Below are 13,054 nucleotides of genomic sequence, written 5' to 3'. Positions count from 1 at the left end.
TAAAACTTAAAAAGAATCGTGTATATACATGTATAAATACATGTTCTAAAAACACGAGGTTATATACCATATACAAAACCTATAACCTGACATTTCACTTAATATTTTGTTATTAACATAACTATATTAATATGTGCAACATGTATAATCATTTTCAAAGCATATGCAGTTCATTGTAGGTAGATATCATAATTTAACCAACCAAGATTCTCTTCTTGTATTTTAAGATCATTTTTATTCTTTTAGTATAATAAATTTTTCTACAGTGAAAAAATAGATTTGGACAAAGATACCACTGTTGCACATAATGAAATTCAAGGGTCTGGTTTCTCTGCAAATTTGCTAAACTGTAAGGAGGCTCTGAGCTTAATGTCAGTTACAGATTATTACTCCATCCATGAACATTAGAAAGGATTGATTTTTCCCTGCTTCAGAGCTCTTTCTGACTAGCCTCACTAACCTTGGAAGTGACATCTAGATGTTGTGAATTTTCTCCCACTTAAAAATCTAAAACAAAATTCTTTCCAACAGTGTCAGAGTGCATTAGATCCAGAATACAGCCATTGAGTTCATGATCAGAATGTTGCCAGTGCCACTGGGTTATAATGAGGAGACAGAAGTGATGATAGAGGTGGGACATGGCTGGATATTCAGCTTCTTTCTATGACTGTGTTAAGGGGAAGCAAGCAGATTGGCCAGGCCTTTCAAAATTTATCGTTTAATGTTTTAGTAGAATTCTGTCAAACACTTAGTATATTCAGTGACTCAGATGCTCAGCCCCAGAGGTTTTGACAGTGATAATAATAATACCCAACATTTATATGGTGACTTATGGGTTTTGAGGGCTTCCCTGATAGCTCAGTTGGTAAAGAATCTGTCTGCAATGCAGGAGACCCCGGTTCAAATCCTGGGTCAGGAAGATCCCCTGGAGAAGGGATTGGCTACCCACTCCAGTATTCTTGGGCTTTCCATGTGGCTCAGCTGGTAAAGAATCTGCTCGCAATGCGTGAGACCTGGGTTCGATCCCTGGGTTGGGAAGATCCCCTGGAGAAGGGACAGGCTACCCACTCCAGTATTCTTGGGCTTCCCATGTGGCTCAGCTGGTAAATAATCTGCTTGCAATGCGTGAGACCTGAGTTCGATCCCTGGGTTGGGAAGATCCCCTGGAGAAGGGAAAGGCTACCCACTCCAGTATTCTGGCCTGCAGAATTCCATGCACTGTATAGCCCATGGGATCGCAAATAGTCACACACAACTGAGCAACTTTCACTTCATTAGCTATGGGTTTCAGAGCCTTTAATCCATGGACTGTATAGTCCATGGGGTCACAAAGAGTCAGACATGACGGAGTGACTTTCACTCAAAGCCTTTTACTTTTATTATCTAATCTGATCCTTACAAACTCCCTGAGAGGTGATCAGGGAATATATTAACATCCTCATGTCATTGATCAAGGGAGTGAGAATGGGAGTTGAATTTGTGCTCAAAGTCATAGTGATTGGAAGACCTAGAGGACAATGGATTTCTCACCACCAGCCCCACGTTCCTGGGCACTGAGTGCTCCCGCCCCACAAACTGCATCCTCTCAACTTTCCACCTGGTACTTCTGTCCACCCAATTGTTCAACAGACTATTTTCTTTTTTAAAAAAAAATCACCTTTTACATCCTGTTTACCATCATGCCCTGCCCATTCTGGGTTCCCTGGTGGCTCACATGGTGAAGAATCTGCCTGCAATGCGGGAGACCTAGGTTCGATCCCTGGTTCAGAAAGATCCCCTGGAGGAGGGCATGGCAACCCACTCCAGTCTTCTTGCCTGGAGAATTCCCTGGACAGAGGAGCCTGGTGGGCTACAGTCCATGGGGTCACAAAGAGTCAGACACGACTGAGCAATTAAGCACAGCACAGCCTGCCCATTCTACTTCCAAAACATATCCCAGATCTGTTCTGTTCTCTCCATCTCCACCGTGTGCATCCCTGTCCATGTCAGCATCATATCTCACCTGGACAAGGGCCACAGCTGTCTCCCTGGCCTCTGCTTCCACTTGTACATCCCATGGTCTGTTCTCCACACAGCAGCCAGAGGGCTTTCCTAAACATACACATCACATTCTATTCCTTCCCTGCTCAAAAACTTTTAATCTTTTTTTGAATAAACTTCAAAGTCTTCACCCTGGCTGCTCACACACAGCCCCACATGACCTGATCTCTGCCTGTCTCCGACTTCCCCCACCCTGTCTCTCATCTTTTCTTCCATCTCCCTCTATTTTTCCCAGCTCCCATCTGCTTCATGTGACCCAGCCTTGCTTCGTCTGTTGGTAGAACACACCAAGCTCACTCCTGCTTCACAACCTTAAGCATTCTGGCCCCAGACCCTGCCACCCTTTGTCATGTTGCCCTTTGTACACCATCATGGCACCTACTTTCTTGACTTGTTTTCTATCCTGAGTCACTGAATACGAACAGTCCCACCTATGTAACAAGCATTATATTAATTACTACAAGCCTGCTCTTGTGCTAAGTGTTTTAGCAATATTAACTCATTTAAGCCTCATGATGACCTTTATTCAATTTCCTTAGATGAGAAAATGGAGGCACAGAAACTTCCTCAAGGTCATCCAGCTTGTGAGTGGCAAAATCAAGACTTGAATTAAGCAGTTTGGTTTGAGAGTCCTTGCTCCTGGGTGAGGGTCTTATCCATTGTGTGTAACCCTGAATGCCCATCACATAGATTGGTGCCTGGCTCAGGTAGGCACTCAGTAAATATTTGTCAAATAATTGAGTGATTTCATGGTTTCCATGGAGACCCTGACACTGGATGTCCCTGACCTTGTCCTGTGTAAGCCCCCTTTATCTGTCTGATCCTCAGACCCCTGGTATTATTCAGGAACTGGAGTAGCTAACACGTTCTGAGCTATTTCAACATCAGCTTCAGCCATAGTAATGTTTGAAACTAAAGCTATCATCTGCCTGAAATCTAACAATGACAACTAACATTTACTTGATGATGTATCATTTCTATAGTGATTTCATGCACATCGTCTCATTAGCAGTGGTCAAAAAAACAAAACCCCACCATTCCAAACGCCTCCAGGAGATGAGACAAGACTGAAGCAGTCATTCACATTAGCTCATAGGGTTACTTTAATAGCTTTTCACCTGCAGTTAAAATCAGACCAGAGAAACCACGTGCTATGAATTTGCCCGTGTCAGTAACGTCCCCAGGGAACATTTATCTGAATTAGTAAGACTAATTTTGACTTGGCAGAGTTAGACCTCACTGAGATCGTCTAGTTATCAGTGGAAAAAAAAAAAAAGATGAAAGGAGTTAAATATGGCAGGGCCGGGTAGAGCCATATTTATTTATTTTTTCAGTTTTTATTGATTACCTTTATTTATTTATTAATTGGAGGAAAATTGATTTACAATGTTGTGCTGGTTTCTGCCATACAACAAAGCAAGTCAGCCATAATCATACGTACATCACCTCCCTCTTGCGTCTCCCTCCCTTCCGCCCATCCTACCCCTCTAGGTCATCACAGATCATGCTAAGCTAGAAGGCCATATTTATTAAATATTGAGATTTAAAAATCACCTTGCATCTTTGTACCTTCCCTCCTTGGTTTCACAGAGCACTCCCAATCATTACACTGCAGTTGCCCAGTCCTGATCATCTCCCTGTTTTCTTTTAAGCCCTCTCCTAGTTAGCCCATGCTCTGACCATTTCCAGGGGCATCCCTGCCTTTAAAATTTACTTTTCCTGTGTCCCATTATCTGGCGGCTTCACTACATGAGTCACTGGTTCTGATGATGGCTGTCTCCGGGCTTTACCAGAGAATCACTTTCTCCTTGATCACTTCTGTTAGCTTTTGCATGATTTTTCAGTCTCCCTCACTTGGTTACAGGCAACAGGAAGCTAGTCTGGTGCAGTATGAAGAGTATGGGCTTTGATGGCAAGCTGCCTTGGTTCAAATCCTTGCTCTGCCCCTTACTAGAAGTGCAAGCTTTTGCAAAGTACTTCATCTTTCTGGGCAACCATTTCTTCTTCTGTAAAATGGGACTAACACAGCTCCTGTGTGAGAGGGCTGCCATGTAGACTGTATTACTATTATACTAAGAAAGTACTCAGAACACTGTGTGGTAGGTGCTACACTAGTATACTTATTGTTGAAACAGTGACAAGTTTTCTACTCACCACAGCTCTCATAAACATAAGAAGCACTCGGTAAATGTGTGCTGGAGCCAGTCTTATCAGTTTTCTGGTTACAAGTCTCAAAGGGTTAAAGTAGTATTTGTCCTAAATAGTACTGCACCACAAACACCTTACAGACACTGAAAACAAATTTGTAGAATAATAATAATTTTTACAATAATAAAAATAAAACATGATATTATGAAATTGATAACCATTTTTTTTTTTCCAGTGAGAGAGAGAAATTGTTTTCAATCTTTTACTAAGATGACTCTCCAAGCTGAGGGGAGCTGTGAGTCAAGGCCCACATTCAAGCGTGATCTATTACCTTGAAACTCATCAGGAGTGGTGGCAAGACTTGATAGGATGTTCAGATCAAAGGTGAACCCAGAAATGATGGAACACTGACTCTACAGCTGTAGTCCGGCCTTGCTTAGTTTAGTCCAGATGACATCTGTTCAACTGCAGGTTACCTACAAATATGTGAGTGTGGAATTAAATTTTTATTACTTTAGCTACTGAGATCTTGGAACCATTTGATATGAAGAAATATTATAGTGAAACCGCTCTAGGATAGAAATCAGTACCAGAAGTAGAGTGTTGCCTAAAATACATGTGGCAGTGGCTTTGAGTTTCATTAGCACATGGCAAGGAAACGAGTAGGAGATAGCAACCCCCCTCCAGTATTCTTGCCTGGAAAATTCCATGGACAGCAAGCCTGCTGGGCTACAGTCCATGGGGTCACACAGAGTTGAACACGACTGGGTGACGAAGCACACACGAGGAAACAATAACAGAAATTGGAAAAATGATGACCCAAGTTATGCAGTGGCAAAATATTTGGCAAAACTCTCACCTATAAAAATCTGAAAGACAAAAAATGTCCCAAAAAAGCTTGTGAAGAGGGGTACAGAGGTTCTGAGACAGAATATTGATGGTGTGAGCTGTTTGTAATTATACAACTTATATGTCATAAAATAGTACAAGAAGAGATGAGATCTGAAAAGAACTGATAGATTTGCAAGCAGAACAGACAGGAAATATACAGAGCTCAAGAATTTTGGAAATTTCAGGGCTGAAGAGCAAAACCATTTCATCTCCAATCAGTAAAAGAGAACACTGAGAAGTTCTTTGAGTATAAAAAACCTACTAAGATTCAGCCTTCAGGGAAAGACCAAATCAAGCTTTTAAAAGTCATTGAAAAGATTAAAGAGGTGCCCAATAGATTTTTTTTTCTCCTGCAGTAGAACACAATGGACCCACAGAAGCCTGATATATCAAAGTAACTATTAATAAGTAAATTGGATAACTCCAAAAAATTGTGAATATGACTTTTGTCACAGAGTTGTCTAAAATCAAATACAAAAAGCTAACAAAGCTTTGAGTGAATATCTTGTCCAAAGCACCATAGATTGGTTTAAAATAGGCTGATTTTTCAAGATGTAGAAAGATCTTTGGGCCTCCAACTTTGTACGGGCAGGAAGCGGCCTTGAGAAAGCTACCCAGCTGCTAGGTAGGTGGGGTTACCAACTCATCCTGGTTTGCTGAGACTTCCTTGGTTTTGCTACTGACATTCCTGCAGTCCAGAAAAACCTTCATTCCTGGTCAAACTGGGATGGTTGGTCACCTTTCAAGGAGGGCATAGTCTCTAATGCTGTCTATTGTGTAGCTGAGAAACACAGTGCAAATGAAGGAACTCCAGACAGTGGAGTCAAGAGTCATGGAGAACAGTGGGCTTGGCACCCGTTCCCAGGGAGCAGAACCAAGGCTTAATTAAGGACCATTTCCTACTCCTTAGGGTCGGGAGGCCTGGCAGGATTTCAGAACGGTAGGATTTCAGCTGCCCTTGACCACCGCCATCCTTTCTTAACCCGCCTTGGTTAAGAGCTATGGTTTCAGTTGTTCCCGTTTTTTGCCAGAAATGTTCAGGCCCCACTTGGGATTTTCCCAGGGACCTCTTATGAGCCAAATGATAGACTCAGATTATGAAATGAGGTTTATTTCAGGGACATATGGTTACCAAGGGTCCGCATTTTCCTTGTCTAGCAATGGGGAAAATTGTCAGGTACATTTCAAGGCAGCAACCCAGAGTTGAAGGCCTGATTCCTCTTTGTTCACCTCAGATCTATGATTCACAAAAGAGAATGTTAGATCAGGCTGTTTTGGAGCAGTTTGGTGTGAATCATCTCTCTTTGAATCGTTTGCACCGGCCAGCTCTGAGGTGTCTGAGTTGCTCATGCCAATCTGTATGGATCACCTACGCACAGCCCGCTGGTCTAATCTCCACGGGTAAGTGAGAAGTAGCTGACTATGCTTCCCTAAGACGCTGAGAACATCCTGCCCACAGGAAGGAATGTTGAGTTATACTCCTTCAAACAGCCAACCTTTTTGGTACCAGGGACTGGTGCTGTGGAAGACAATTTTTCCACAAATCTGGGGGGCAGGGCATGCAGCAAGGAGCAGGGCGATGGTTTGGGGATGATTCAAGCCCATTTCACTTATTGTGCACTTTATTTCTATTCTTATTACATCAGCTCCACCTCAGATCATCAGGCATTAGATCCAGAGACTGGGGATCCCTGCCTTAAAAGGTGACTCTGGGGCTTTCCTGTTAGCTCAGTGGTAAGGAATCCACCTGCCAGTGAAGGAGACATGGGTTTGATCCCTGGTCCAGGAAGATCCCATGCCGTGGAGCAACTACGCCAGTGTGCCACAACTATTGAGCCTGTGGTCTAGAACCTGGGAATTGCGACTACTGAGCCCACACTCTACAACCACTGAAACCTGCACGACCCACAGCCCACACCCCACAACAAAAGAAGCCGCCATATGAGGAGACCACGCACTGGGACGATGAGTGGCCCCCACTCGCCGCAATTAGAGAAAAGCCTGAGCAGCAACCAAGACGCAGCCCAGCCAGAAATAAATAAAAGACGACTCTGTCCATGGTATGTACTTAGACCATCTATCTACTATCTACTTCTTTGAAGTCTTAAAGAAAGGTATATTGATGTGGAGATTTCATATATCCAACAAAACTGAAGGTGTAGAACGTTTTAGGCTAGAGGGGTCTTTTAGCTGTTTGTATCACTCATACAGGAAAACCAACAGAGATGTGGGAGAGACAATGTTATGGCTACCACATCTCATTTCATTTCCTTCTCTCTGAGCACAAAGGAGCATCTCTTCCCAGCCTCTTTTATAGTTAGGTCAGGGCCATGTGACTTGGTTTTGGACAGTATACATAGGGCCCCCTGTGCCTCCTTCCACCTCTTCCATATTCTCTCTCCCTGCTCCAGAACTACCTTCCATGACTGGTTACCCACTATGTTTTGATGGCAGCACCACAGGATGGAAGGCACTTGGGTTTCCTATGTTAACCGCTTGCAGGACAGCCTCCCAGGAGTGCGGCCTGGTCTGCTTTGGACTGTGATGCAGGAGAGATTTGGGGATTGTGTGTTACTAGCACTGATTGCCCAGACTACTAGAAAAAGCCAAAGAAATGAAAACGGAGTCTTTACCATACCATTTTTCTCTTACTTCAGATTCAACAGCTAAGTTTAATATGACATCACTTCCCTGCATCAGGAAATGTCACATGTGTCATTGACTGGCCTCAGAGATTCTGGTTGAAGTTGGGTAGTACAGAGAGGGGCTTTCTTGGTAGCTCAGATGGTAAAGAATCCACCTGCAGTGCAGGAGACCCTGGTTTGATTTCTGGGTCAGGAAGATCCACTAGAGAAGGGAGAGGCTACCCACTCCAGTATTCTTGCCTGGGAAATCTCATGGACAGAGGAGCCTGGTGGGCTACAGTCCGTGGGGTCACAAAGAGTCGGACACAACTGAGCGACTAAGCACAGCACAGCACAGTAGAGGGAGGGAGGAGACACTAGGATGCACTGGGTGTCATTGAATGTCCTTGTTCAAAGGATGTACCACAACTGAGCAGCAGAGGTCAGAGTATAAAAATATTTACATCTAAGAATCTAAAAATATGACACCAACAACATAGTTTCTTTCCTTCTTCCAGGCTTCAGGACAACCATTCACAGCCAGCCCCCTGGGGATCTTCCTCCCCATTCCTGTTACTGTTCTTTGTTAATTCTCAGAGAACCTATTCACAAAGTATGATGCATTTATTTCTCTCTTGTCGGAAATAAATCCTAAACATGGAAAAGTTCATACCAGCCTTGATGGCATGCTGGGAGTTTAAATGAGCTCGGAAGTCTCGCTGAGGCAAAGATTTTAAATGTGTCTTAAAGCCCTAATAAGGTCCTTAACAAGCAACAGAAATGGACCCGCTCCCCCGGGCATTGACCTGGAAGTGTGTCTTTGTTGCTTAAATTATGATTACAGCTTTCTGAGCTCCGGTTTGTTAATGAGCTCTAAATGGAAGTGTTTATCTCAGGGGGAAGTACTGTTTCTTCATCTGGTCCCTGGTGACACAATAAACATACTAATTGATATGAAACTGATTTTTAGGAGACAGGAAAGCCCCCAGGCCTTTGTCACATTGACAGCTGCGGTGAGAACCGCTACAGGACCTGTCACAGCGGGGCTGAAAACAGGCTACCCTCATTTCCCAGCATCCCTGCGGTACGTGGTCCACGAGGCTCTGGTCATTTACGTGCTCAGGCGAAGAGCTGTCCTCTCTCACTTGCCCTTATTACCTGCACGGGGATCTTCAGGAGTTCTGGGAAACACCCCTCTCCTTTATACTTGATGAAGAATTTCATATCACTGTTTCACACCGCTTCCAATTTTATCCATTAGAGAGACATTTAGATGAGGAAGACCAGTTAATCTCCTCCTCAGAAATGGGAAAAACTGCAACACAGGTGGAAGACAAAGGGTCCATCCGTAATGCATACAGAGAATATTCAGATCAAGGAGAGAGAAAATGGACTGACTGGAAAAAAGGACATGAAAATATGAAATACCAATGGTCAATGACTATCTTTTATTAAACAGGTTAACTTTACCAGTAAGTAAGAAAATAAATGAGATATAAACACCATGAAGAGAAATAGCCCCTTGCCGTCAACCAAATTGGAAAGTCTTTTATTCTTCATAGTAACACGTAGTGACATTGAGGGTGTGGGGAAGTAGGCATTTTAAAATACTGCTGGCCATGCTGTTGCTGCTGCTGCTAAGTCGCTTCAGTCGTGTCCGACTCTGTGTGGCCCCATAGACGGCAGCCCACCAGGCTCCCCCGTCCCTGGGATTCTCCAGGCAAGAACACTGGAGTGGGTTGCCATTTCCTTCTCCAACGCATGAAAGTGAAAAGTGAAAGTGAAGTCGCTCAGTGGTGTCTGACTCTTCGTGACCCCATGGACTGCAGCCTACCAGGCCCCTCCGTCCATGGGATTTTCCAGGCAAGAGTACTGGAGTGGGGTGTCATCGCCTTCTCCATCTGAGGTCTTAAATTTCACTTTTAAGAATTTATTCTAAGGAAATAAATATGAATGTATGTCAAAATATATTTAAAGGGTTAATTTAGTGCAGAATTACTTAAAATAATCATATTGAAAGACAACCAAAAATCTAACAATGGGGACTTGGCAAAATAAAGTACATAGCATCCATGTGATAGAATGCAATGTAGCTGTTAAAACTGACAGTCTAGAGCACTTAATTATACGAAAAAATATTCTGGACATATTAAGTGAAAATAGTGAGTTGCAAAATAATATTATCCCAATTTAGAAAATTTAAAAGAAAAAAATATATTTACAGAGAAACCAGAATGAAAGGATGCACATCAGAGTGTTAGTAGTTGTTTTAGTGGGACGGGATTTTTTTCTGTATTATGATTTTCTGTATTTCTTTCTCAAAAAATTTTAGTAAATTAATTTTTTTGGCTGCACCGCATGGTCTGCAGGATCTTATTTCCCTGACTAGGCACGGAACCCACGTCCCCTGCAGAGGAACCCACGTCCCCTGAGGAGGAACCCACGTCCCCTGAGGAGGAACCCACGTCCCCTGCAGAGGAACCCATGTCCCCTGAGGAGGAACCCATGTCCCCTGCGGAGGAAACCATGTCCCCTGCAGAGGAACCCATGTCCCCTGAGGAGGAACCCATGTCCCCTGCAGAGGAAGCACCTTCTTTTTTTTTTTTTAAACATGAAAACTTCCACAAATGTTCAGGTGGAAAGTTACTTTCATGGCCACATGTACTAGCTTGCCTGGCTAGCATTTTGTTGAACACTCAGTGGGAATTGCTTGAAACTTTAGAAAAAGAGAGAAGAAAATAAGCTATCTTGCAAGTTGGAACATTCGGGAAGAAGCAGAGCAGAAGCTCTTGGAGACCTTGGCTATAAGATGACAAGAGGGAGAGAGACCCATAGGTAGGAGAGAGACATAGGCAAGATCTTGGAAAACGGCAAAGACAACATCATCTGCAGTAAGTACCAATGCTTTACCCTCTAAGTCCACCATTCAAAACCTCAGTTGTCTTCCCAATGCCCATTGGGGAGACAGGTCATGTTTTAGCTCTCCTTACAAAGGTATCCATAAAGAAGAGGCTTTACCTTGGGCTACTACTGAAGAGGAAATGTGCCTTTTTCTTTCCCTTAATTTTTGGAAAAGATTTATTAAGAATTGGGGATAACAAGGAGGAGGGACAGTAAACCATTTTGTGAAAGTGAAGTGAAGTCGCTCAGTCATGTCCGACTCTTTGCGATCCAGTGGACTGTAGCCCACCATGCTCCTCTGTCCATGGGATTTTCCAGGCAAGAGTCCTAGAGTGGGGTGCCATTTCCTTCTCCAGAGGATCTTCCCAACCCAGGACTCGAACCCAGGTCTCCCGCATTGTAAGCAAGACATTTTACCGTCTGAGCCACCATGGAAGTCTTTGGTTGGGTACAAAATGGAACCAACAGAAAAGGTGATTCCTCGCCCCAGATAGAGCAGATTGAGGTGCCAGCAAGCGGAGTGGATGAGCTGACCTGACAGGATCCTTTTCAGCCGTGGGGTGACTTTTTGGCTTCAACTTCTCAGTGCTCCAAATCCCTTCTATACGAAGGTCATGTACAAAGTCAGTACTGGGCTTTGACTGCTCCTGGGTTTCTGATACTGCCTATGGTGTACATCAAAGAGCTCTTTCAATATGTCAAGTAGTAAGCAAAGAGATACGCGTGAACTGGAGGGGCCAACAGGGAGGGAGGCAAGGCTGGAGACCCTGTCCTGTGGGGGCCAACGGAAGGAAACCGGGCTTTTTTGCCCAGAGGAAAAAAGTTTTAGTGGGCACAGGTCATCCTCTTCTAATTTAAGATGCTGTGAGGAAGAGGGAATAGATTTGTTCTGTTTGGCTTCAAAGAGTAGAACTGAGGACCCAAGGCTACTCAGGGGTTGGTTGTGCTTCCGAATAAGACAATTCTAATAGGTACAATAGCTAACCTGAGGATTTGTGAGGAAGAGTAAAAACTAGGTGTTTATTTTTTGATCTCTTGTTGCAGGTGGGCTTCCTGGGAGGCAGACTCAGAGATTAGCTGCAGGTTACTACGGAGTGTTCTTGGGATCAATAATTGTGGACGGGAAGGAAACAGGATTGTGCAAAGGGAGGAGAGAAGGCATGCAGTCTAACCAGAACCCTTAACTAATCCTACAGAGAAACTCAGACATAGGATGGTCTACCAGAGCCATTCTGTGTTTGAGTGAAAGGGCTCAGCCTGTATAAGACCTCTGCTTCAGTCAGGGGACCCAGATTGCCCCAGGAAGGTGGCATGGCTTTGGGAGAGAAGTCCCTTCAGTAAAGTCTTTCACGTTTGAACAGGGATCTGGGTGGCTCTCTACAGCAGTCATTATGACTTGGGAGAGGGTAGGAGTTTTAACCAAGACAAAAAAGGCTTTGAATAGAAAAGAAAAGATTGATTTGACTATATTAAAAATCAGAATATCCATTTGTCAAAATATTTCATAAAGAAAATACTTAAAATCTGTGAAAAGATTTTAACACATACAATTGAGAAAGTATTAATGTCAAGACTATGTAAAGAATGTCTGCTGCTGCTGCTAAGTCACTTCAGTCGTGTCTGACTCTGTGCAACCCCATGGACTGCAGCCTACCAGGCTTCTCCAACCATGGGATTTTCCAGGAAAGAGTACTGGAGTGGGTTGCCATTGCCTTCTCCGAAAGAATGTCTGCTGCTGCTGCTAAGTCACGTCAGTCGTGTCCGACTCTGTGCGACCCCATAGACAGCAGCCCACCAGGCTCCCCTGTCCCTGGGATTCTCCAGGCAAGAACACTGGAGTGGGTTGCCATTTCCTCCTCCAATGCATGAAAGTGAAAAGTGAAAGTGAAGTTTCTCAGTCATGTCCGACTGTTCTAGACCCCATGGACTGCAGCCTACCAGGCTCCTCCGTCCATGGGATTTTCCAGGCAAGAGTACTGGAGTGGGGTGCCATTGCCTTCTCCGAAAGAATGTCTACATATCATTAAATAAACAATCCTGTAAGAAAATAGACAAAATCAGTAAACAGGCATTTTATGTAAGAAAAAAACATGTGTTGCCAATAAAGACATGTAGATATTTAATTTTACTAATGATTAGATGAGATATAATTTTATACATATTTGATTGGTCAAAATTAAGAATTCTGATGATACAACTATCGGAGGGCATGTAGACCAACAAAATTTCTTATACATCGTTGGCAGGAGTGTAAATTGTTATGACTGCTTTGGAAAACAGTTTGGTATTGCCTCAGAAAATTGAATAACATATAATCCAGTAATTCTGCTAGATTCTGCACATGTACAATAACAGACAGAGAAGCACTATTTGTGAGAGCAAAAACCTAGAAACAACCTAAATGCCCACTGACAGGAGAGTAAAAATTAAGGTATATGTACACAGTGGAA

The sequence above is a fragment of the Bos indicus x Bos taurus genome, chromosome 23, assembly GCF_003369695.1.
Source record: "Bos indicus x Bos taurus breed Angus x Brahman F1 hybrid chromosome 23, Bos_hybrid_MaternalHap_v2.0, whole genome shotgun sequence".
Taxonomy (NCBI): Eukaryota; Metazoa; Chordata; class Mammalia; order Artiodactyla; family Bovidae; genus Bos; species Bos indicus x Bos taurus.
This window is presented reverse-complemented; position numbering follows the sequence as displayed.